We start from the raw sequence: 26,372 nt of genomic DNA on the forward strand, positions 1-26,372 counted from the left end.
TGATCTTATGTTCATCTAAAACCTCCTGCAGACCAACATCTGCTGAAAGAAAGAAAAACAATGAGACTAAAGAGAAAGAAAACTCTTCAATGTCTGAACAACACAAGAAGTCCAGTTTTCAGAAATGAGTCCATCAGCAGACAGATGTTCAGTCTTACTTTGTACACAGCTGCTCTGACTGGCTGTCTGCAGTCCAGCTCTGCTTCTGGATCTTTCTCCACACTGTGCAGAAGCTCTGATGGTGACACAGAAAAGTCAAAGTGGAGATACTTCTGTCCACCTTTGATTAGACTCATTATAAAAAGGAAAACAAAGTTTGAACACAGTCATGTTTCCAGTTCACTGACTTACATTTATTCCATGGACACTCACTCTAACCTGAACCACAGCTACAACCCAACATTGTTGAGGCCTCATCTCCTCCTTTCCTGACTGTAGAGGTTAAATATGCAACAACCAACAAATAAAAGAATTTGGTTCATTTCAAAGAAATTCACACGGTGACCAAGTAAAGTAACCGTAGTAAAGGAGACAACATCCCGTTGATGGTGGGATTATTTGAAAGATTTGCTTTAGTCACGTCACCAAATGCAGTTGAACCACCCGTGGATCCATGTTTGACCATTCTACCACTCTGAGCTCTGCTTTTTAATCATTTTATTATTATCATCATTCATTTATTCATTCTTTGGAGGGGGGCTATTTCCTAATGCCGCCCTAATAAGCTGATGTTCAAGGGGAAATATAACAGAAACTCTTTCAGTGTTATTCATTAATAAATTAACAGATAAACTGTGAAGAAGAAAAAACTGAGATTTAAAGGAGAGAGTGAGAAACTTGATCATCCATCCTCATAATACATGTTTATCAGTATCTGCTGTGACCATACTGCAGTAATAACTACAAGTCTACATTTCTGTGACTGTTGATCAATCACAGCAGGAATCTGAGCTCATCTCTGCACACAGAGCAGCTTCAGCTCTGGGATAAACTGCTCGCTTCACGTCCTTCTCAGCTCACAGACACTCATCCTGATATTTTCCTTTAACATTTGATGGTATAATTCATCTGAGTTTACACTTTATCTGCATAAATACACAAAAACAGACCCAAACACCATAAACCATCAGTTTCACCATGTAGAATATATTGTTGTTTCCTTGCTTTTAATTCAGAGAAAAACTCTGATTTTGATTTTCTCTGTTCTCTTTGCCACAGCCCATCCCAGCAGCAGCTGAAGCAGCTGACTGTCACAACACTGAACAACACTTTAGGAGGAACGTCTTGATGCATTCTTAATCATCCAGGAAAGTAAATCTCCAAAAGTTGATTCTGGTCATCCTGGACGTAGCGTAAATTTTTCCCAGCTGGACTTTTGTCAAAGCTGGAAAGGCACCTAGAGAAAGCTCCAGCCAATCCAGGAGAGAAGGACAACCGCTGACTAAGAGAAAACCTGTAGTGATCCCTTACGTGTCAGGAGTATCGGAGCAGTTGAGACGCATTTTTTCTAAACACCGGGTCTCTGTGGCTTTTAAACCCCAAAACACGCTGCGCCAAAAACTGGTCTACCCCAAGGATTGAGTCCCCCGACACAAACACAGTAACATAGTGTACGCTGTTAAGTGCAGGAGGATTGCCAGGATTTATACATCGAGGAAACCAAACAACCTCTGGCTACAACACAGAAGAGCTACCTCGTCAGGCCAGGACTCTGCAGTCTATTTACACCTACAGGCCAGTGGAAACTCTTTCAAGGATGAGGATGTAACATCCTGGACAGGGAGGAACGCTGGTTTGAGGGTGGAGTCAAGGAGGCCATTTACGTGAAAAGGGAAAGACCATCTCTGAATCAAGGAGGGGGCCTAAGGGTACATCTGTCACCATCTTACATGCTGTGATTGCAGCCATTCACCAACTTTCTGTGAATGGTACTCATGACCATTGATCAGTGGTTGTTGATCAATGGTCATGAGAATTTGCATAATTAAGATTAAGGAACTGACCTCCCAGCCCTTTGTTCCTTCAGTGGGCTGGTTTCAGTCATTATGCAAATGTCCTGTTCATAAGATTGAAACCTGCAGTCAGCTGAGACTGAAGGAGTCACCTGGATGATGACGAAACGTTTCTCCCACAAAACGCTACGTCCAGATGAACAGAATCAACTTTTGGAGAACGTTGAATCAGTATTTCAGCTTTAAGAGGGTATTTTAACACAAACATCAGTCCTTCTACTTAAGTATGTTTGCCTCTTTGTTTACGCCTAAATTAACTTTACTGTTAACGAGTTTTCATGTTTCTGTAATCCACCAGTGTGCTCATGCTTTTTTAAGTGAAAACATATTTTTAATGATCAAATATAATTATTTTTGTTATTTGTGGATTTTAAATGTCCTTGACAGAGACAGATGATGATCATTATCCTGCACTGTGCTCTCAGGTTTGGTCGAGCTAGCACAAAGAATGGCTATGTTGAACTTCCTCCTGGGATCTACACTAAGAAGTGAGTCCAACATTAGCAGGGTCTCTTTCCTTTATCTGGATTCACTTTAGCATTCACAGTCACGTGAAGCTTGTTATTAACTCGATAAGTCAACCCAGGGTTTCAGCTGAGCGCTCACATGAAACACATGGTGTTGGCAGCATCTGATCAATCATATTCATGGAGACGTGTATCAGCAACAGAGCAGCTGAGTTTGCAGAAGGAAGTCAAACTAAACCATAGGCTATATCATACCACCTGAAACACCTGAGTGGAAGCTCCTCCCTACACTGTGTTTGAAGCAAAGCACAAAGGAGACACCTGCTGGAGCAGCTGGAGTCCTACAGACACTCAGCCTCTTCACTACACAAACACCTCCTACAACATCCACTCTTTCCACTCTGACTGCTGTGTTTGTGGAAACACTCCAACACACACCGCTTCACACACCAACATAGAAATGTGTGAAAAAGAGCTGAGCTGATATTAAACATGAGGATTTATTCAAAAATACAGAGTCAGGAACAACATCTAGACACACATTACCTCTCAGCAGCAGAAGAACAGCCTTTAAAGTTTAAAACAAAATCCTTCGACTCGTTGCTCTTTAAGGAAACACAGCTGGGTTCAGGTCCAGGAGATTCTGGCCTCTTATTGATCCTAAAAGAAAAACAATAAATGTAACAGCTTCATGAGACAGGAAGGAAAAACTGGAAATATTAAATTAAAGACATGATGAACAATCTCATAAAAATAATGTACGCTGGAATCTGAATCAGAGTCTGAATCAGGTTCAGGTCCATGTTGGTTCCTGTGAATAATGATGGAGCAGTGATGTGAGTGCTGAGCTGTGACATGGAGAAGAGTCATGGACAGTTAGAGATGGTCATCTCACCTCTGAGCTTTGGTCTGGCTCTCATGTTCCCCACACAGAGTGCTTTTAGAGGGAGGGACTCCCTCCTCTCTGTCCTCACACTGATCCATGCTGCTCAATTCACATCAGCTCACACACACTTTCTACCTTCACCTGCAGAGGAAACACAAATCATTCATGTGCACATAAACCAAAATCCTCCTTTCCATCATGTGTGCTGTCCAAATATCAGCTGAATGCAGTCAGACAGCAGTGTGAGGCACAGGAAGCTGCCATCAGCTGCTCTACTTCTACTATCAGTCCACTAGATGGAGCCATGAAGCACACATGATGCATTCACTGACACACACTGATTCACTGTGACTGGAAGTTTAAGTACATTAAGCCTCCACTCATCTACATTGTGCTTACAACCCACTGCCCCCCATCTCCCACCCCCATCAACCTCCTGGGGCCAGGAATGACTGGAACTGAATTGGAAATGGGCGTAATCAAACATAAATCTGTTATTCTTATCCAACCTGTCTGCCTGGACACAGTCTGCTGACCAATCATGGAGCCTATGATTCACTTGGACAACAACTTCATGAATGTGGAAATGAAACTGAGTGTCAGCTGAGTGTCGAGCAGAAGAGGAGTCAGAGAAAAGTGACAGAGCTGCTGACTTTACAAAGAAAACTAAAACCATGTTGAAGAGATTAAACAGATAATACAAGCTAACAACAACAACACAGCTGCTGCAGACAAAACACATGTATGAGTGTGTGACAGGAAAAGCACTGAACAGAAGTTTACTATTAAAAATGCAGCATGTTGTAAAAAGTTTGGTCAGTGAGACTGAAAAATGGCTGCATGAGTTACTATTGTGAACAAACCCCTATAAGAACCCTGATATTACCTGAATAAGATCACATCCTGATACGTAGTGCAGACCTTGGTAAGAGATACGGTCCAACTGGAATATAAACCTTTGGTGTGTTTAATCCAGTCAGTCTCTGAGTAACTCCACTCCTCTGCTTTCTGTTGGAAGAGACACGAAAGTTTGTAGCACGATCCTTTTCCTCAGAGGCCTGTGTTGGATTTATATTACATCTAAGATAAAAAATAATTCACAAAGTCTGCTCTGTCCTCCTGTCCTCCCTGCAGTCTCTGTGAGCTCCGCAGAGTGATTATAAAGACCCGGAGCTCAGAGTTTCTCCAACACCGTGGTCAAGTGTGAGCCACGCCTGCCACCCGTTATCTGCCAAGCTTGAGCTTCAACGCTAAGTTTTACGGTAGTGCTGCTTCTTATCCCTTTTTGCTGATCACACACATAACAACACACATGATTTTCAGGAAGTTAACAGAAATAAAGCCACAGTGTCATTTGTTTTTCACTCAAGTTGTCTTTTCTTCTTAATTTTTCTGGTAATGCTTCTTCATTCATGATTCATTCAAATCTAAAATAACTTCAAAAAATGTAAAATATTTCTGAAAATCATCTTTTATAGTTCAAATTCAGTTGTCATTTGGCTCAGCTGCTCTTTCATGCATCCATAGTTTCACCTCAAACTGCTGCTTGAGACACGAGAAATTAAAGAACAACTCTGTTCAAACGGAGAAACTTTGAAGGAACTCAATAATGTCATTTAAATGGTTTCAGGTAGGTGTATGAAGGTTCTGTATTAAATCATATATGATAGTTGACATGAAATTCTGAATTCATCTTCTTGGACACCCACACTGCATAATTCTGTAGAAATGAAATTAGTCATTTCTAATCAATTTCAACATCAAATATCATAACATTGCATCAAAATGCGTAAAAATGATTCTTGATAGCTGACCTTAAAGTCTCTGTGCATTCTTCCTCTGGGTTACCTTCTCTATATATTTGCAGTTTAACCACCAAAAGCTGCAAGGTTTCAGAGAAATAAAAGGAACGTTCTACTCAAATTTAATAAGATCAATTTAATAAACAATAGAAAAAAAACTTTGACAGTTGTCATAAAATTCTTAACAAACTCCTCTTCTGTCTGTAGCTCAGGAGTTAGAGCAGGTCACGAAGTAACTGGAAGGTTGGTTGTTTGATACGAGATACTAACCCCAAGATAGAAAACTCTTCTGCACAGGAAAAGTCCTTGAATGAGTCATTTGTATGAAGCACTTTGAATGCTCAGAGTAGAAAAGCACCATATCAGAACCAGCCTCACCCACTTGTGATGGGTGGGTGGCTGTGGCTCAGGTGGTAGAGCAGATCAGCTGCTGATTGGAAGGTTGGTGGTTCGAACCTTGGCTTCCCCAGCCTGCATGCCAAATATCCTTGGGCAAGATACTAACCCCAAGTTGCCCTCTGATGATTAGTTTGCACTTGTGTTTAGAAGTGCTTGTGTGAATGAGGCCTGTTGTATAGAGCACTTTGAAAACTCCAGGAGAGTAGAAAAGCACTATATAAGAATCAGTCCATTTACTACATGTCCGCAAAGTTTCATCTCCAACCACTGCAATATTATTTGTTAGGATCTCTGTTCTCTCCGGGTACTCTGGCTTCCTCCCACCGTCCAAAGACATGCAGCTTGTGGAGATATTTAGTTGGATAATCCAAATTGCCACTAGGTGTGAATGTGAGTGCGAATCGTTGTCTGTCCCTGTGTGTTGGCCCTGCGACAGATTGGCGACCTGTCCAGGGTGTACCCCGCCTCTCGCCCTATGACAGCTGGGATAGGCTCCAGCGCCCCCGCGACCCTGAAAAGGATAAGCGGAAGCTGATGGAGGATCGCTGTTTTTTTCCTCAGGGTTTTGTGATGCCTTTTTGTTTTTGAGAGTCTTTTGTGTTTTAGTTTGGCTCTTTGTATATAAGGATGGTTAATAGTTTGCTTTAGGATTTACTATATCCCATGTACCCTGTTTTCATATTGTAGTTTGTCTTCTTGGTTTTGTAACACTAAATATCTGCTTTTGTGATCCCTTTCTGTACTTCAGTTATGTCCCTTTGTCTGTCTTGTCTCTCTGTTTGTCTGTCATTGTCTGATTTCCCCATCTGTCATGTTTCCCATTCACTTATATTTTCCTTTCTGTTTTCTACATGTCTGCGTATGTCTCTGTGTATCATTTCCTCTTTTTTTATCGTCTCGTGTCTTGTGAACTTAGCTTTGAGTTTTACTTCCCCCATTTGGTTAATGATTTGTTCCCATCAGTGTCTCAGTCTCGTCTGCATTTATCTATCTCATGTTCCCCTGTCCAGTCTGTTCTCCTCTATGTAATTTAAGCCTTGTTCTCCATGTTTTCCTGTTTTATTGTTTTAACTGTTGCTTCCTGTGACTATTGTAGTTTTCTCCTGCATCATGTCTCTCACCCGTTGCCTCTCGTCTCATTATCCAGTGTGTATTTATTGTCCCCGTCTTCTTGTGTACTTTGTGCTTTCCTTGCTCTGTGTTCCCATGGTTTTGGGGGCGGTGGTGTGGGATTGATTAAGGAAATGGCTGAGTTAATAGGAATGACCAAAATGAGAAAAATAAATCGATCTTCAATAAGAGAAAGGATTATTCTAAGAAGGAATATCTTTGATGGATCAGAATTATATAATGAAATATGAACAAAATCTTTTGTTAATCATTGTTTATTAACTGAACCTTGTTGAATTTGAGTAGAACTGTTTTTTAATTTGGCAGAAACACGGCAGCAGTTTGAAATGAAACTATCCAGGCTGTAGAGTAGACGAGGAAAATCAAGAATCCACTGAGATTTTCATGACAATAACTAAGAAGGATTTCTTAGATGAATTGTTGATACGCTGTTATGATAATCCACTGAGCTTATTGAATTTGGGGAGAAATGTCCTTTAATGTGCAATCACACAGTGGGCTGAGATGAAACTGCACACAGTGTGGGCGTCCCAGAAGAGAAATCAGGTAAAAATTTAGTGTCAGCTAGTAAGCAAGAATTTAAAAAATATTTTTACAGATATCAAATTTGTTCTGTTATATAAAACTGTAATTTATACTAGTCAGGTGGATCATCAACGATCATCAATCAGTGCAGTACCAGCAAAATTCAGACAGACACACAAACACACACATGCACAATTTTACTGTCTTAACACAGTATCATAAATCTAATTAGAATATGCTATAGTCCTTTAAATACCAATTTAAATATATTTCAAAAATATATTACAGCTTTTTTCAGTCTGTTGAACAAAAATCCCCAAAGAAGAAGAAGCACTACCATAAAACTTTGTGTAAAAGTGCAAGAAAGTTTAAGAGGCTTACAAATGACGGCTCACATAACTGCGGTGTTACAAGTCAACCTCGTTCATATCTGTCATCATGAACAATGCTATGATTTGTGCTGGAGCGAAGCTGCACACAGCTGATATTATCAGAAAAAAATACATACTGATTCGATTACCTTCACACGCAGATTCACACAAAGACGACCAGCTGCATCAGCGAAGTTTAGAAGACAGACAGTGAAACTAAAAAAAGGAAACAGACAGATTTGTGGGAATGCTGGGGCTGGGGAACATTAGTAATTAGAAACACAAAATGTTTCTAAGCATTTGTAAATGTTTGTTGGAGGGTTTAGAGGAACTGAATCATTTTGTGTGAAAGTTAAAGTCAAACACACTCTTAGTAGAGAGAGACTGTGTCTGCAGATCAAACAGGTCTCACTGTGATGTCCCTTTAGTCAGACTCTGTCTCTGCTACATTAATGACTGAAAGTTGTCACATTCTTATTTAGTTAATACTCTTTAAACCAGGTGTACACTTTTAGTTTAATACATTATAGATTCTCTGATGAAGAAATACGGTATATATATGTAACCTGATGAAGCGGTATCTAAAATGTTTTTATGTTTGACATACCAAGACTGTTTCACACTGCAGGAGTTGCAGATGATAAAACAAAGACTGTAAAGCTAAGCAGTTTGTTTGCTGTTTATCACTGCCTGTCCATTAGTCAAATTAATATTACTTTTATCAAAAATAATTTCCCGTCTGTATTTGGTCTTCCTCCATAGTCGCCATAGTCACATCATTGTGTTTTGTTGATGTTTCCCCTCCTTGTGATTCATTCAGTGTTCCCATGTCTGTTTCGCCCCCGGTCCCTGTGTGTCGAGCCGTGTCTCTTAGTTTGTATCCTGTTTTATTTGGACAGTCTCGTGTCCTGTGTTCAGTGTGTTCAGTTTTGCTTTCTCCTGTCTCATCACATCTAATTTGTCCCTGCTGTGTCCTCATGTGTTTCCACTTCCCTTATCATCCCTTTGTGTATATATTGTGTGACTTTCCTTTTGTTCATTGTCCCTACATTGTTTAGTTTCACTTTAGCCATGGCATCATTATGTTCATTTCAGTCAGCTGTTCCCCTGTGTGTTTCCACTTCCCCTGATTACCTCCTGTCTGTATTTAAGTCCTCTGTCTTTCTTTATTCATTGTCAGGTCGTCTGCGTTGCCTCCCTTCAGGTCTTATCACAGTTGATTCAAAGTTATCACAGTTTTGTCACAGTCAGTTAGTTTTCCTAGTTTAGGTTTCAGTTTAGTTTTTGCCACTGCTCATGCTGCTTTCATTTTGTATTCATGTTTATAGCCTAAATAAACGGCTTGCCTTTTTTTTCAAAACTTAGTTCTGCCTCCTTCCCTGTCTGCACTTGGGTCCACTTCATCATAACACCGGTGTACCCCACCATGACAGTTATGTCCAAGTTTTCCATGTTCCCAGTGTTTAGTTTCCCCACTTTAGTCTTGGTTAGTTTTCCTTTAGTTTGCTCCTGCCTTTTGTTTTGTTTTGCTCACCAGCCTTGAATAAACGGTTTGCTTTTGGTTAAACTTTTGTTTCCACGCGTCTGCTTCTGGGTCCACACTTCAACCTCCACATAGTCCACAGCCCACACTGTGGCTGGGGTCAGGTCACAGAGTTTTGGACTTTAACTGGCATTTTATGCAAGGTTTCATTTTTTTCCTGGAATTTACTTCCCATGTTTTGCTGGCTGTGTGTTATGACTCTGGAAATTATTCTAAAAAATATTAAATTGTGATTGTTTCATGACCAGATCCTACAGACTCTTTACAGTCATTATGGGATGGTTTTACAGGTGGAGGACACTGATATTTTTCCTCCTCATACCAGTGTCACTACTGGTATGAGAAGAGACCAGTAACCTGTACTTGTATCTGACAAAACAATCAGAAACAGATTTTATAAGGGTGGCCTGAGGGCCTGATGTCCTCTTGCAGGCCCTGTACTCACTGACTGGAACCATGCATGATTGACATTTGCCATAGAATACCAGAATTATCAGGCCACCACTGGCAGACTGTGTTTTTCACCCTGAACACATATGACAGATATGAAAGGGTCCAGAGAAGTTGTAACATCATTCTGCGTGGCCAGTTTGATAGTGGGCCAGTAATGACCCAAGAGGCATATCAGTGGAGGGAGGCACAGACATCTATGGGCTGGCAGCATCACCCTGACTGCAATTAGGCATCAGGATGAAGTTTCTGGACCTCTGGACTGATTACCAAACTCTACGCTGGTGCAGTGGTTGATCCTCCTGCTGCAGGACAATGACACCAAACACACCTCCAGGCTGTGTGAGGGCTGTTTGACCAAGAAGGAGCGTGATGGAGTGCTGACCAGATGGTCTGGCCTCCACAGTCACCTGACCAAAACCCAGTGGAGATGGTTTGGGATGAGATGGAGCGCAAAGTGAAGGCAAAGGACCAACAAGTGCTCAGCATCTCTGGGAACTCCTTCAAGACTGTTGGAAACCATTTCAGGTGACGACCTCATGAAGCTCATGGAGAGAACGCCAAGAGTGAGCAAAGCAGGAATCAAAGCAAACATAAAATTTTAGTAAGCTCTTTGGGATCCACTAAGGTTTTTGAAATTCCGTCATATTTTGTTTGAGATATCTTTTTTCTCTGCTGATCAAACTGGAGAGTCTCACTGTAATGTGCCGGCGAGTCACACTCAATTTTATTTTTAGTTTGGAAACTGAACAGACTTTCAGTAAAAATAATGATTCAGCAATGTACAAAGTTGGGAACTAATACATTTATAACTATTTTCTAAAGGATCATTTAATGCCACTACAGGCAAGCTAAAGTCTAGCTATCATTTCATAATTCCCACAGCAAAAGTAAGGTGACAAGTGACCACAATGTGGCAACAAGACTGAATTAAGACTGGAAACCTGCACCATCATCTCATCCATCCTCTCAGTTTGCAAAGTAGACCTACACCATTGTCTCAAAGGTATACTCTTCTGTTGGATAATTTGTTAGTTTGTTAAAAACCGACAGAGGAAGCTGTACAAACACATCACATGTCAGTTGTCAGTAGAAGTATAGAGAGGACAAAATGTAAGCGCTGAGAACTTCAGAATCTGAGATTTGTCCAGATTTGTAGAGGAACAGATCAGATTTATTTTGTTTATATTGTTACAGAGTATAGCATGGTGGAAAAGGATGGAGAGAATCCCCCACTAAGCTTTTGGGTTGGCATTTCTTTAGATTTTGTTTTGTATTAATTGCATGCTTTGGTGGTTTTTTGTGTTTGATGTGAGGTGTGGGCCACACCCATGTGGGAGTGGAGATTCTACTCTAGTCCAGCTGCCAGCTATTTGGAGTTGAATACAGGGAGCAGCTGATTGGGGAGGATTGGAGCCCTTCTCTATAAAGGGGAGAGGAAACAGGAAGTAGGGGTTGTCGTTGGTTTTTTAGTAGGACACTGGTGAAGCAGGGAAGCCTCGAAGATCCAGGATGAAGTGTGCACATTTTAATGGAAAAGATTTTTAACCTGGCCTGGTTTTGCTTTTAAAATAAACTGAGGATGTTGGAGGGAGGACTCATTCTTATTGGGATGTGAGTGGATGTGCTGGAAGGCAGGAACACAAACACTGGACTGGAGACTCTCTGTGCCCCTGACAAGGAAACTGGACCAGTTTTGGGGAAGTTCCAGCTCCCAGGATGTGATGTGGAGACCCAGCCTCGAACGAAGTCAGGCCTGAAAAGGTGGGTGGCAAGCCTTTTTGAGGAAGCTGCAGGATTGATATGTTTTGGCTGCTTGTTCTTCCAAGTGACCACCTTTCCCCGGTTTGTAACCAGGCTAACAACCCTGACCGCGGTGGCTTTGGGCCTTGGATTCCTGGCCAGAGTTGTGTCTTCAGCCAGTAGTTTTACCCGGAGAAAGAACAAATAAATCTTGTGTAACCCATTACAGTGTGCGTGTGGTGGTTCGTTACTGGTCAATATTAGAGCTACTACTTTCTTGTACGGAGGCCATTTTGGGCCTTACGTAACAATATCATGTTCAGTCTTTCAAAATTAGAAAAGGCAGAATTTGTGTTGTTCAAACACACTGATTCCACAAAAAGACACAAATGTGAAATCACACGGCGCCTAAGCTACGACCTTGGCTCCCTGTTTATCTGCTCCTGCTGAGATGGGGCAGAAAACTCCAGCATGTTCTGTTCTCTTCTAATCAGACAAATAAGGCGATGACTTTCTGCAAACAGTATTTCTTATAACATCATAAAACAATATCATTCATCCACAATAAATCAGCAGTCTAATGTAATGCAAATCAGTTTAACTAATGCAATAGTTATCAGCTTCTTCTAATTCAGGAGAATAATGCAAACTAAAACTACATAATAATTCACAATCTGTAATTAGGCGTCTAACATGGCATAAAATAATATTATAATCTAACACTATGCATTGTATAATAGCCAGTGAGGGGACAGACATGGCAAATGGTGCAACATGTCAGACTGTGGGATTATACATTTGTTAGTTTTTCTAATGGCCTCTTCAAAAGGTAAGTTTTATTCCATATTGTCATTTTTGGTTTTTTAAGTTATTTATTGTGACAGGAAAACAAAACAAAACAAGAAGCTCCTAAAAAGGTCATAAATGTGAGAACTTTTCCAAAGAAATCTCAGTCAGTTATGCCTGAGATAGAGAGATGATTATAACAGAGTAAAGATAGCATTAAAATGTTGGTGACAGAAGTAATGCTAAAATCTCAACAAGCCAAAGTTACATACATGTTAAAGGGAAAGATCAAACAGTACTGAAATGAAGAAGTGGGCATTACGGGGCTTCCCCAGTGAAATAACTGAACTTGGAGCACAAAATAATAAATAGCATACCAGTAATGCGCGGAGGGAAGGCTTCTGAGAAAATGTATAAGTTCACAGGGAATTTCTACAATAGCACGAGTTAGAGGTGGGCAGATTGATGCAGTTATCAATAGTATTGATACCAATGCTGGTATTGTTACTGGAGATATACTACTGCAATAGGATTGGTACTTTGTTTCTGTCCTGTAAGTTCAGTATGTACCTCAGTGACTTCTGTTATGTAGTTGTTGTTGTTTTTTTTTAAATGAAACATAAAACATGGACTATGAAAGCCTCTTATTTTGTTTGTGCAGCTCTAACAACAGTGATACAAGCACAGCAGACTGTGCTGGCTGCAGTGGGAGAAGATGCTGAATTCAGCTGTCAGCTCTCGGAGACTAAATACATCCTTCAGGTCACATGACAGAAAATCTCACGTGATGTGGGGACAAATGTTGCCACCTACAGCAAGTACTATGGTCAGAGAGTGAATGATGGCTTTAATGATAAAGTCAAGTTTAAATACACTGGACTACAGAACTGCTCCATAGTCATCAGGAATGTGACGGAGCAGGATGAAGGATGCTATCACTGTCTGTTTAACACTTATCCTGAAGGCTCCTTCACTGGTAGAACCTGCTTCCAAGTCTATGGTAAGAACTTTTGCATTAATGTGTTTAAATGTGCTAGAAACTGATTTCCTTTCAACAACATATTCCTTGCAATATCTCCTGATCCTTCACAGAGCTGCATGAACCTGTTGTTGATGTCAGAGAGTCAAACTCTGCTGAAGAGTGGGTTGTTTCCTGTTCAGCCACTGGTCGACCTGCTCCCACTGTAACACTCTCACAACAACACCTCAGCTTCTCACAGTACAACACTGTCAGTGTGTCCAACACCAACGCTACATTCACTGTCACCACTACAGCTGTGCTCTCAGGTTCACGTAAACACAGCACACAGGTGGGATGTGCAGCACGAGTGCTCTCTGCTCCTCACAGAGAGGTGATGGAGACGATTCCTGAGGTCCAGCAGATGTCAGATTATCAGTGATGGTGAGAAACTGAGATGCAATAACAATGCATTGTGCTAGTATGCATTTTCTCTTTGATCAATAATTGATGTATTCGTTTTGATCAGTGTCACATTTTTCCTGCTTTTTCAAGTTTCCTCCTGGATCATTGTATTAGCTGCAGTATTGGTGATGATGGTCTTTGTCAGTGTTGCTGCTCTGCAGCTACTCTTTAAAGAAAAAGACCAGATAACTTTCATTTTTCATTTCTTGTCATTTTTTTCTACACCAAAATCTATCCAATAATATCTGCATAACATTTTCTACTTGTGATTTAGTTATTAATTCTTTGCTTCATGATTCAATCGGTCTTTGTCTAGTATTAAATTTTATGTTTCCCATTTAATCCCACTGGCTTTAAAGTGTTTCACCAGATTTTTACGAAGTATTTCCAGTCTTTTGTTGTCTCTGTCCCAAATGTTCTGAAATGTGTTGCATGTATTAAAAAAAGTTGGACTTTACCAAAAAATGTACTATGTACTTATAAACTTACATTTATGAAAGCTGAACAAACATTGATATACTTGACTTTTGTAACAGTGAAAAGGCGATCTGTTTTTATTGATAAATATATATGTTTGCATTACTGTTATTTAGATTGCCATGTTAGAACGTAGCAAACAACATTGTTTGTTCCTCTATGGTTTCTTTATTTTTACAAATCTAAATGTTTTTTGTCAAAAGATTAATAATTTCATATTGAGGTCAGATGGTCAGCAGTTTTGATGTTTTTGCAGAGATTTAACTTTTTTGCAAAATAGCACAAGTAAACATTAAAAGTAGTTCCTAAATCAAGGCATTTATTATTAAGGCGGCCATTATTATGGCCCTGTGTGGAAACAGTGATTGCCCCCTAAACCTAATAACTGGTTGGGCCACCCTGAGTAGAAACATCTGCAATAAAGCGTTTGGGATAACTGGCAATGAGTCCTTTACGAGGTGGTGGAAGAATTTCTGCCCACTCATCTTTGCAAAATTGTTGTAATTCAGCCACACTGGAGGGTTTTTGAGTATGAACCACCTTTCCAAGGTCACAGCACCTCAATCAGATTCACGTATGAACTTTGGCTAAGCCATTCCAAAGTCTTTATTTTGTTTTACTTAAGCTGCTTAGAGGTGGACTTGTTGGTGTGCTTTGGATCAAGTGCACTTCAGCTTGTGGTCGTGAACAGATGGCCAGACATTCTCCTTCAGGATCCCAGAAACTGGATTCTGTTCATCTTGACGTTGCATCTCCAGACTGAGAGATCTCAATTACTTTGTTTCTTATTTGCTTCTGAATTTCCTTGGATTGCGTCATGATGTGTAGTTTTTGAGGATCTTTTGGTCTACTCTACTTTGTCAGACAGGTCCTGTTTAAGTGATTGATTCAGCACAGGTTTGGCAGTAATCGGGCCTGGCTATGGAAAAATTGTATATTTTCTATTGATAAATGCAAATATTTTATGTCTGTTATGTGCATTGCCGTGTGGAGAATATAAGGAAAACAATTGTGTGGTTTACATTGTTTCTTCCTCTTAGATTTCTTGATTTTTTAAAAAAATTGCAATAACTTTATGTTAATTTCAGTGCACTTTCACATTTCTTTAAATTCAAACTACAGTCCTGTGAATAACTAGAAACACTTCTAGCAGCACAAATGTGAGCTAATTGTTTTCTGCTTGACTTTATCAGTCTCTCATATTGTTGTGGAGGAATGTTGGCCCACTCTTCATTACAACTTTGCTTCAGTTCTTTGAGCTTTGTGGGCATTTATTTAAGCACAGCTCTCTGAATGTCCCAGGTTGAGGTCTGCACTTTGACTGGACCTTGCTTTTCAGCTATTCTGCTGTAGATTTGCTGCTGTGTTTGGGATCATTGTTCGACTGCAAGACCTAAACTTTACCTATTAAACAGTTAACTCTGTATTTTACACTTTATGTGAATATTGTTGCAGATTTCAATTATTAATGTTTTTATAACTTTGTTCTTTCTTATATTTAATATTATACAATATTTATACTTCATGTCTCTGTCTTCTTTTAAACACTCCAGCACAGCATCACTATAACTTTGTCCTCACTGACAATAAAGCTGTTTTATATATTTCATTGCAAATGTTTCAAGCAATTTGTAGCTGTATCTTAAGATATTTTGTTAATAATATAGTATTTTATATATTTTTTTCCCCATATTTGAGAAATATTTAACATGTAAAAGTCTGTTTATGTACAATTTGGTGATATTAGCCCTGATTATTGGAGGAACTTGTACATGAAGCAGATTTCTGAGACTTCAGATTTGAAGGTTGTTGTCATATAATCTAAATGATGGCAGATTAACGTTCCCTACCTCTGTCCTACAACCACAGGACTCCTTTGCATTCGACTGATAGAAATTTCAAGCTCAGTGTTAATGAAGATTTCAAAGGCCTTAGTACGGTGGCTGGGAAGTGCAAAGCGCAACAAATTAAAAAACCGCAACAAATTAAAAAACGGCAACAAATTAAAAAACGGCAACAAATTAAAAATCCACAACAAATTAAAAAACGGCAACAAATTAAAAAACGGCAACAAATTAAAAATCCACAACAAATTAAAAAAACGCAACAAATTAAAAATCCACAAATTAAAAAACTGCAACAAATTAAAAATTCACAACAAATTAAAAAACGGCAACAAATTAAAAATCCACAACAAATTAAAAAACTGCAACAAATTAAAAAACGGCAACAAATTAAAAATCCACAACAAATTAAAAATCCGCAACAAATTAAAAAACTGCAACAAATTAAAAATCCACAACAAATTAAAAATCCACAACAAATTAAAAAACCGCAACAAATTAAAAATCCACAACAAATTAAAAAACCACAACAAATTAAAAAACCACAACAAATTAAAAATCCACAACAAATTAAAAAACCGCAACAAATTAAAAATCCTTGATGGAAAGGGATGGAGAGTGATGTCACGAGAGGGGGCGTGGCCAGGATTTTTGGTTGAAGCGCCATGTTTCTGGGTCGAACAAAGCGCTAGCGAAAGAGGAGCGAAAGTACACGGATAACACCAGCTATGGTTCATACTTGCTGTGTGGTCGGTTGTAAAGTTAGATCGCACAACCGGCAAGGGAATAAGGTTGAAAATGGTTTATCTTTTCATTCTTTCCCCACCTGGAAGCAACATGAGGCAGCTCATGTATGGATGTTACCAAAAGAAGGCGTCTAGTCTGGATAGCAGCTGTGAGACCAGCTGATATCCAGTTCTCTTCCATCTCCAAATATCTGTTGGTGTGCTCCAGACATTTTCATTCCGGTAAGTTATAGATATGTTCATATCACTCTTTATCGGTCTTTTAAGTCTGACATCACTAGCCGTGTCTTGGCTCAAACTCCCAAGAGCACCTGCAGGTCCATAAATCACACGATCACTGTGGCATCACTGAGTGTTGAAAAACTATCTAAAGTCTTTCATCTGTAATAAAATGATCAGCGTTCTGCTCTACCATGTGTAACAATTGAGTTTATCATCCAGGCATCCATGAAGACGAAATTAGCAGGAAGTTAGCTCGCTAGATTCCATCTAAATACAATATAGCATGTCCTAACTGAGGGATTTTGGAAACAAAGTCAAACGTACAGCTCTGCTATCACTTCCAACATAAATGAAGACAGAAAACTAAACAGCAGTGACGTTTGTAGGGTACTGAAGTTTGGCTAGCTGGTGTAAAACGATGTGCTACGTGACCGTTAGCGACACAGCTATGTTAGCATAATATAAACACTAACTTTTTCCACTTGATAAAAGTTATCGTGGGGATTCTCGGTGGTCAGGAACAACGGCGCTTCGTGTCCATCCCGTGTAGATGTTAGTGAAACTGTTGGGAAGACAACATGAACATTTTATTTATACTGTATAATCTGCAGATTCTGACAGAAATCTGCATATCCTTTGAAGCCCCGCTCCTCTCTAAAATGGCAATAAGGATAATTATTAGGCCATATGTAAATAACAAAATAACTTAAAGCAAAGTCTGAAACAAGTCTTTATATTTAAGGGGCATCAGTCAAGCAATACTGTTTGGTCTGGGTCTAAACAGAGCATGTTGTGTGTGACATCTGCTTTTGCATATGTGGGCCACTTTGAGGGTTCACAAAGGAGCGCGTTTGCTGTCACATTTTATTTGTAGTGTGAACAAGCAGACAAAAAAATCGGAATTGAGCATTAAGACCTGCAGTGTGAACGTAGCCATAGTGAGTTCAGTGCATTGATGTGACATTGTCCTGAAGGATTTAGTTATTCTCAGTGGTTAAAGAAATTGCAATTATTTATTCATATTTATTAGAAATAATCCTAATTACATATCTTGCTTCCGTGTTTGTGTCCTGTGTCACAAAAATACATTTTTTACTATAATACATTGATTAATGACCTGCAGAATCTCCTTATCATATTACGTGTCCATAATTGTCACCTAAAGTCAAACTTTATGCTTTCTCCATCTTGAAAGTGATGACATCCTTGCATTACATACTTTAGGTTCATTTTCTGAAGTCAGGTTTCTGAAAGATAACAGGCAGATTTGGAATATAACATGCAGCGTTCTATAGATGGATACATAAAAAAAATGAAAATTACATGTATGTGCTAACTTTCTAAACACTTTGTTACATTTATGATAAATGGATTTGAAAGTAGATAAAACACATTTATGTCGGCCTTGGCTCATTAGAGTCTGTCTTTAAATTAACTTGTAACTTGTATGTTTCAGGTACTGCACTCTCAAAGACTGAATGAACCAGCATTGCAGCCATGGGTCACTGTGAGCATCACAGGGAAGGTTGAAGCTGCCCACTGCACCTGCATGGCCGGAGTCGTGGAGACCTGCAGCCATGTCCCTGCTCTTCTGTTTAATGTAGAAGCAACAATGCGGATCTGTGGCACAAGGGCTGTTACAGATGAACCTGCATACTGGGTTTTGCTGGGTAATATGACCAAGATACAGCCAGAGGTTGGCCATAAGATAGACTTCTCCTCTTCAGCTGCCCAAAAACTGCTCTGGATCAAAACATAAACAGACCATCCATATTGAAAGGTAAAAGGAGCCGTCCTCAAAAAAAAGAAAAAACCCACCTGCAACTGTGGAGGAGTTGTCACTGCTATTGGATACTTTGCTGGAGCACAGTAAAGCTGTGGGTTGTGGGAATGACCCACAATGTTTTATATAAGGGTCTAGATTTATGCCTGAAGTGCACTGCCATGTAAATAATTTTCATTTACTGAATATGTACTGACTGAGTACCACTGTTCAAAAGTTCAATAAAGAAACAAACTAATTTTTGCCTCTTTTTTATTATAGAACATCACATCAGTTACAATGTAGAATCCATGTCATTTATAGTTTATAAAAGACAAAATGTTTACACAAAATCATGACAGCATTTACATGATATCACCCACTACTAACACTACTTAATTTACTATCAATTACTTCAATTTATCTTCTGAAAAATTACCGCTATTTATACAGCACAAGACTTAAGAATATTTAACAGGAGCAAGTTTCATTTTCCCCTGGTTTTACTACCACACCGTTCATCAAAACGGCAGCAAACTTTCACCATCTTATCCAGAAGGGTCACCTCTTCACCCTCACATGGAAGAAGTAATCTGATTGGCATGGTGGTATGTTTGAAGCAGGTCCCTTGTGTAGCGCTGGAACCCAGTCACGATGTTTCATCCATTTCATTGGCTGGTCTGCTGCAATAATGCCAAATAATTAGCAAGTCTATAAATAGCACGTAGTTCTGCAAAATCACTCATTAGGATGTTTTTTTTTTCTAATTTGCTATGACCTCAGAGTGCATCGAAAAGAAAACTAATAGGCTATCTGGTCTTTAAGTGATGGCATGACAAATCCTGCTTCCAGGCCTAAAGTAGTCTGCGTTTAATATGGGTTTTGTGTTGTTAACATGTTTAATGTTTTGTATTGTCTTCTATTTAATCTCAAAAAACTCCTAAAAACAGTAAGTGATCACTGTTGGCCTCCCACTGCTTCTATCACCACTAATCATTTGAAAGCTCAGTTTTTAAAACCTTACAATGTAGCTACAGCCCAGCCCAAGCAGCAGTATATGAATGACTAATCCTATTCATCCTTATGGATGGATTATCTCAGTTGTTCTCCTGGCTGAAGTTTGGTCCGTTTACAGCATCCTGCCATGTGATTACATTTGTTCCTGACCACCGAGAATCCTCACGATAACTTTTATCAAGTGGAAAAAGTTAGTGTTTATATTATGCTAACATAACTGTGTCGCTAACGGTCACGTAGCACATCGTTTTACACCAGCTAGCCAAACTTCAGTACCCTACAAACGTCACTGCTGTTTAGTTTTCTGTCTTCATTTATGTTGGAAGTGATAGCAGAGCTGTACGTTTGACTTTGTTTCCAAAATCCCTCAGTTAGGTCATGCTATATTGTATTTAGATGGAATCTAGCGAGCTAACTTCCTGTTACACATGGTAGAGCAGAACGCTGATCATTTTATTACAGATGAAAGACTTTAGATAGTTTTTCAACACTCAGTGATGCCACAGTGATCGTGTGATTTATGGACCTGCAGGTGCTCTTGGGAGTTTGAGCCAAGACACGGCTAGTGATGTCAGACTTAAAAGACCGATAAAGAGTGATATGAACATATCTATAACTTACCGGAATGAAAATGTCTGGAGCACACCAACAGATTTTTGGAGATGGAAGAGAACTGGATATCAGCTGGTCTCACAGCTGCTATCCAGACTAGACGCCTTCTTTTGGTAACATCCATACATGAGCTGCCTCATGTTGCTTCCAGGTGGGGAAAGAATGAAAAGATAAACCATTTTCAACCTTATTCCCTTGCCGGTCGTGCGATCTAACTTTACAACCGACCGCACAGCAAGAACGAACCATAGCTGGTGTTATCCGTGTACTTTCGCTCCTCTTTCGCTAGCGCTTTGTTCAGCCCAGAAACATGGCGCCTCAACCAAAAATCCTGGCCACGCCCCCTCTCGTGAAATCACTCTCCACTTCCGGTATTTCAGACAATCCCTTTCCGTCAAGGATTTTTAATTTGTTGTGGATTTTTAATTTGTTGCGGTTTTTTAATTTGTTGTGGATTTTTAATTTGTTGCGGTTTTTTAATTTGTTGTGGATTTTTAATTTGTTGTGGATTTTTAATTTGTTGCGGTTTTTTAATTTGTTGCGGTTTTTTAATTTGTTGTGGATTTTTAATTTGTTGCGGTTTTTTAATTTGTTGCGGTTTTTTAATTTGTTGCGGTTTTTTAATTTGTTGTGGATTTTTAATTTGTTGTGGATTTTTAATTTGTTGTGGATTTTTAATTTGTTGCGGTTTTTTAATTTGTTGTGGATTTTTAATTTGTTGTGGATTTTTAATTTGTTGCGGTTTTTTAATTTGTTGTGGATTTTTAATTTGTTGCGGTTTTTTAATTTGTTGTGGATTTTTAATTTGTTGCGGTTTTTTAATTTGTTGTGGATTTTTAATTTGTTGCGGTTTTTTAATTTGTTGTGGATTTTTAATTTGTTGCGGTTTTTTAATTTGTTGTGGATTTTTAATTTGTTGCGTTTTTTTAATTTGTTGTGGATTTTTAATTTGTTGCGGTTTTTTAATTAGTTGTGGATTTTTAATTAGTTGTGGATTTTTAATTTGTTGTGGGTTTTTAATTTGTTGCGGTTTTTTAATTTGTTGTGGATTTTTAATTTGTTGCCGTTTTTTAATTTGTTGTGGATTTTTAATTTGCTGCCGTTTTTTAATTTGTTGTGGATTTTTAATTTGTTGCCGTTTTTTAATTTGTTGTGGATTTTTAATTTGTTGCCGTTTTTTAATTTGTTGTGGATTTTTAATTTGTTGCCGTTTTTTAATTTGTTGCGCTTTGCACTTCCCAGCCACCGTACCCATCACTACATGTGTGTTAAAGATTTCTTTGGGATCAAAATAATCCACTGACAGTTATCAGTACAAACAGAATGCAAAAATCAAAAGTTCAGACTTCAGAGTTACTAAGACAGAAAACTGGAAGGAAAACTGGTTCTTCACACGACGTTTCATGTGTGAACAGTAGAGGTGGTTTCATTTTCACATGTAGGTGTTGCAGTGAGGATTGCAGGGAGACATTTGCTGAATAGCTGCAGCTCTGCTCCTGTAGACTGCCTCTGAATGTGTGTGTGGTAATAACGTCACTTTCATTAAATGTCACCTGTAAGGGAAAACTTTGTGTTAACTGAAGAAATTTCACTTCTCTTTCATTGCAGCTCCACTCTTATTTTTGATGCACTCATTTGTGTAATAAATGATTTCAATAAATAAGCGAGTGGTGGAGCTACGCACAGGCAAACCTGGGTACATGGCGGAGTTTGAGACAGCTTGAGCCTGAGTAACAATGACCTGAAGACTGTGGAGTGAAATGTTTGGTCTGCTGGACTGAAAACCATATTGTGAACTGGAAACACTGGGGCAGGTCAGGTCGTTCTTAAAAAGTTAGTAGATGAGGTTTAGAAGTTACAATCTAAGGTTAGAGGTACTAATGGAGGCTATTTTTAACTCCTGTTTCATCTTTGCTGCAATTCTCGTTTGCATTTAGCTATTTTTCTCTCTCTAAGAGTATTGTCAGTCTGCAGGCTGTCAGGCTGCCTGATCACGAGAGGAAGGTTGCAAGTCTCTGTCTCAGCTTTTAGCTCCAGTTCTTTCCCATCGTGAAAGAGCTGGACCTGAGCTACAAATAACCAGAAAGGCAGGAGTTTGAAATTGCTTGAGCAGCTAAGACTGACACTCTGAGGTAGTAGAGGTGGCCGTAACACCACAAACAGTGTCCTGATAGATAGGAAACTGGTCTGTTCTGAGTTACTTAAGGCTGGAACACCAGTGTGTATTTGAACAATCAAAACAGATAGGAGACATTTTTCCCATGCTGGTCGACATGGGGTCTCAAAGATCAAAATCTCTGTCAGCAACAACTTGCACCTGTTCAAAACTGATCTCTGGAAAGGAACTGACATTTTCACTCTCTATTTATTTTAAGTTTTATCTGTGTGCATAGACCATGTCCAGGACATGTTTAGCCGCCCAGCATGAACTAGAATGGAGGAAGTTGTTTCCCCGGCTTAGAAAAACATATTATAAAAATATGGATTATAGGTCACACTTAACTACTGGCCATCACTAAATGGGCTTTTGCACTGCGATTGCTGCTTCTGAGCGTTCCCTACGGAAACTTGTTTGTGCTAAAATAAAATTGATCCTGGACTTTTGTGATAATAGTTAGGAAGAACAACAGAAAATAGAATGCACGTCCAAGGTGAATAACTTTGGTCGATCAACCTTGAAATCAAATTATAAAAGAAATAACATGTCCACAGAAAGCAAAGACTAAGAACAAAGGGATGGAGCTGGTGGAGGAAACCGGGCACTGGTTGGGTGTTAGGCCGCAGTGGGGTGTTTTTGACTGTAAAGTGGATGTAGCATTACAACCACTGGCCTGTTACCCTGCCGCCTGCACTGCAGGCAATGTGTTGCAGCACTGAGCTCCCAGAAAGAGCCTTCATGGTGGCCCTGCAGCCCCAAACCAGCACTTCAGTCCAAATGCTGTCCAAAAGTGGTCCCAGAGACACTGTTAAGCTGTAACCATCAAGACCAAACTTGTGTAATGTATTCAGGGTTTCCGGTATTATTGTTGTGATATCATTCTGATAAATAAATAAAGATGACGAGCCTTTAAATGCACTTATGTTAGTATAAATATACAAAAACAAAGATAATTTTCCCTGTTAGGAGAATAAGAAATAAATAATTCACACGCATCAATACACAACCCCTCTTACAAGAGTGAAACATTGTGATTGGTTGATGCTGTTTCATCATTTGTTTGTTTACCTTGAACAAATTTGCCCTACAGAGCATTTAATAATAAGGAGGATTATTATAATGTCTTTCTCTCCTGCTTTGTGGTGGAGTGAACAACAAACTCCTATCTCCAGAGGTCCACAAGGTCCACTGGCACCGGGTCTAACTTCACCCATGTGCTGCACCCTCACACTGTGGAGGCATCCTCGCCTAGACCAGTGGCTGCCCTTGGGAGACAGACTTTATGGTCACAAACACCTCAAGTGAGATGAAGGCTCCTTAAATAGAAAGCAGTATGTGGTGTGATGACCGCTGCATTAGCTCAAAATATGTGATGCACTGGCTGCTGCACTCTACCTGTAGGAATCAGTTTTTACCAGTCCGAGTCTTTACATTAATATGCACCCATCCCACAGCAGAATGTCACAGGTGTGTGAACTTGACGGTGGCACATTCGATGCTCCCTGGACATCGTGATTAAAAAGGAGATTAAATCTATGTGATAGGAGTTTTGCTCTTTTCAAGTTTAAACTTTATGTGGTCAAATGTTGGACTTCCTTTACAGTGGTAACAGTGTGTGTATGAGAGCCATGTAATGTCCATGTGTGCATGCTGACTGTGCTGCTCTGACCCCCCCCTTCTTTCAGGTGAGCCTGCGGAGCCGGTGGTTGGACAGGTTTAGTTGTTTTCTAGCGAAGTGTAAGTGTGTTTTAAGGGGATAGAAACAAAGCAGCACACATTAACCATCTTCATCATGTCAGGAGTCATCATCAAAGTGTCAATCATGAACAGATGATGGATCAATAACTGCAGCTGGATTGTGTTTGTTCTCTCCATCAGATTCCTGTCAACTCAAAACCGACACAACACAATACACAAACCCAACTGTCTGACAACAACAGGAAGGTGACACATACAAGGTTCAGTCATATCGGATCATCCAGACAGATTTGGTGGTGATATCATCAGAGTGCTGAGAGAAAGAAGAGGAGATAGCGGGGGGATTAAGAGGAAAGAGGAATCCTGTAGCTGGAGTCAGTGACAGAGGGCTTGGATTCAGTGAGTTACAGAGAATCAAAAAAAGGAGGAGTACGAGTGTGTTTTTGTAGAATGACAGTCCTGGAGTCTTTGCTGTGTATCATATTTCTCTGTGTGGCACAATACAGGGGTACACAATCTCCTCCGCCGCCTCCTCACTCCTCCTCTGTCTGCTAACAGAGCAGCAGTGTAGTGTGGACTGTCCGCTGGCATCGTCCTTCTACAGGTCTCCTCTGACTCTCTGATCACACCTCCACACCTTCCACACCAATTCACTGAACCCTTTATCCTGATTTGGTATTCGGGCTCGAAAAGGTGTAGACTATATGTGCGTCCTTTCAAAAGACATTTCGCTCTGGGTCAGTGACTCGTGTAGTTAGTCTTACCTGTTAGAGAAACAGTTCAGTCTGTACATGTCTGTGTCTTCACTCAGAAACACATGATGAGAGTCAGGATTCAGTCAGTTAGGTTTTAACTAAATGATTCACAATTATTATTCAAACACAAGTTTGGTGAGCAGTAGGCGCATCCTGCTTTTTTGTTTGTGTGCATCAAATGATGAAATAACTTGTCATGTCTGTGGTGGCTGTGAGAATTAAACCATCCTGTAGAAACAGAATAAATGTCATATTTTCCAAATTGATATTTTTCTGTGTTTCAGCGACAATGAGAAGATAAAGAACAGTCTGTAAATCACAAGTTATCAATCAAATGATATAAAGCCACAAGAGAAGCTTCCTGTTATTTGTACCACCACCTGGTCAGGTGATCCAGCTGTGCAGCCAATCAAACTGACATCACTTCTACTTTGATGTTTCCATGGTGAGGACTGGATTCGTGTAACACGTTACTCTGATGGAGCATCGGAGAGGGTTATGTCTGCTCAAGGACACTTTTGTGTGCGAGCTGGAGCAGTCAGGGATTGAACCACCAACCTTGACATTAGATGCCTTGCTCTGTCTCCTGGAGCTACAGCCATCATCAAAGCTCTTCTTAATCCTCTCTGAGAGGAGCTCAAAACACGAGGAAGAGACGAAAGTGAGGGAAGAGAGTGGACTCATTAGTAAAATGAAAAACAGCCAGCGTTGGTGTTTAAGACAAGTAGAGTAACAGAATACATATATGGCAGCGGTCACCATGGCAACATCAATGTCGGTTGTGCTATGTATTGTATTGATCTGATCTGTGAGCCTAATATCAGGATATGCGGTTGTTTGTATTTGTTTTCCTTGTTACCATTTTTGTGGACTTTTTTAAACAAACTACTTTTATCTTGCCGTCGTTTGTCAGAGAGTCAAACTAAATTTGGTTCACTTTCTACAATAAAAACATTTCTTCATCTTAATTATTGTATGTGCAGAGTTGTAGTTACCACAGTGACCACTGGAGGCGTGTGATCCTGATAGTTTCCCTGGAACCATCCAGTTCATCCACATTAATGAAGCTGTTGGTGATACCGCTCATCTGTACAACTTAACAACAATATAAAACATTTAATCGCTCTACAAACAGTTTGTCTGATGTATAAACTGTGTCTTAAAGGATCAAAGTAAATGTCACATTGAAAGCAGATTTCACTGTAATGTCCTCTGTTGAAATATTCCAAATATAATCTGGCTTGGTAATGATTTACCATAATTGTCCACGCAGACTAAAGCATAGGAGATGAGATGTAAAAACAATTAGAAGAATCTTTACTCTTTAATGTCACAAATCCTGTTCCTCTTGTATGTAACAAACAACATACATGATACAGCTGCAGCAACGGAGGCAAGGAGAGAGGCAGCAACAAGAAAACTGGAAGAAGGAGACCAACAATACCACCTGTGGAAATCTTCCCCAATCAAGCGTCATCATATATCAGCATTTCACAAAAGCACACATGCTCCGACCTGACAATGCAGAGCTGTGGCAAAATAA

General features: G+C 39.6%; 2 long non-coding RNA genes and 1 pseudogene across 2 annotated transcripts; 2 read left to right on the plus strand and 1 right to left on the minus strand.

Moving 5' to 3' along the window:
- Positions 1 to 2,576: 2,576 nt before the first annotated feature.
- LOC120746720 lies at positions 2,577 to 16,928 on the minus strand. Its single transcript, XR_005698919.1, has 3 exons — positions 16,917 to 16,928; positions 15,038 to 15,044; positions 2,577 to 3,139 (listed from the first exon to the last, which is right to left on the minus strand). It is a non-coding gene; the product is annotated as an uncharacterized LOC120746720 (long non-coding RNA).
- LOC120746719 lies at positions 11,066 to 11,553 on the plus strand. The gene is made up of 2 exons (XR_005698918.1): positions 11,066 to 11,350; positions 11,444 to 11,553. It is a non-coding gene; the product is annotated as an uncharacterized LOC120746719 (long non-coding RNA).
- On the plus strand, positions 12,500 to 13,540 carry LOC120746716 (annotated as a pseudogene).
- Positions 16,929 to 26,372: the final 9,444 nt, after the last annotated feature.

Source organism: Simochromis diagramma, unplaced genomic scaffold, assembly GCF_900408965.1.
Source record: "Simochromis diagramma unplaced genomic scaffold, fSimDia1.1 OVJJ01000389.1, whole genome shotgun sequence".
Classification (NCBI taxonomy): Eukaryota; Metazoa; Chordata; class Actinopteri; order Cichliformes; family Cichlidae; genus Simochromis; species Simochromis diagramma.